This window comes from Pteropus vampyrus, unplaced genomic scaffold, assembly GCF_000151845.1.
Source record: "Pteropus vampyrus isolate Shadow unplaced genomic scaffold, Pvam_2.0 Scaffold114, whole genome shotgun sequence".
Lineage (NCBI taxonomy): Eukaryota > Metazoa > Chordata > Mammalia > Chiroptera > Pteropodidae > Pteropus > Pteropus vampyrus.
The window spans coordinates 2,516,738-2,517,044 of NW_011888895.1; the positions used below are offsets into that span (position 1 = coordinate 2,516,738).

The window sequence follows — 307 nt, forward strand, 5'->3', positions numbered from 1 at the left end:
AGGTAAAGTGGTTTTAGTAGAAGGAAAACATTTCCGTTTGTAAAATGAAATGGCAATGGTGCTTCCATTCTGCGGACGGATGGCCTTGGTCTCACAGGTGACCTAGAAACACCCAGATGGGCACCGAAGCGTAGTTGTGGCTGAAGAACAGGTGGCCCTTTTAGCTGAGCCTGCACGAGGGTTTGACCTGCCCTCCTCCGCCCAACTTAGTTAGATTAAGAAACCCGAACCACAAATGCCACTCGAAGGGGGCTTAGGATCTCGAAGGGCCCATGCAGTTTGGGGAAGGCGGGGCCAGGGTTAGTGA

The 307-nt window shown here is 52.1% G+C and overlaps 1 protein-coding gene across 1 annotated transcript in view; it reads left to right on the top strand.

Annotated features, from left to right (window-relative positions):
* Nucleotides 1-307, top strand: part of LOC111743457 — an 81,481-nt gene that overhangs the window by 15,683 nt on the left and 65,491 nt on the right. The window lies entirely within an intron of this gene.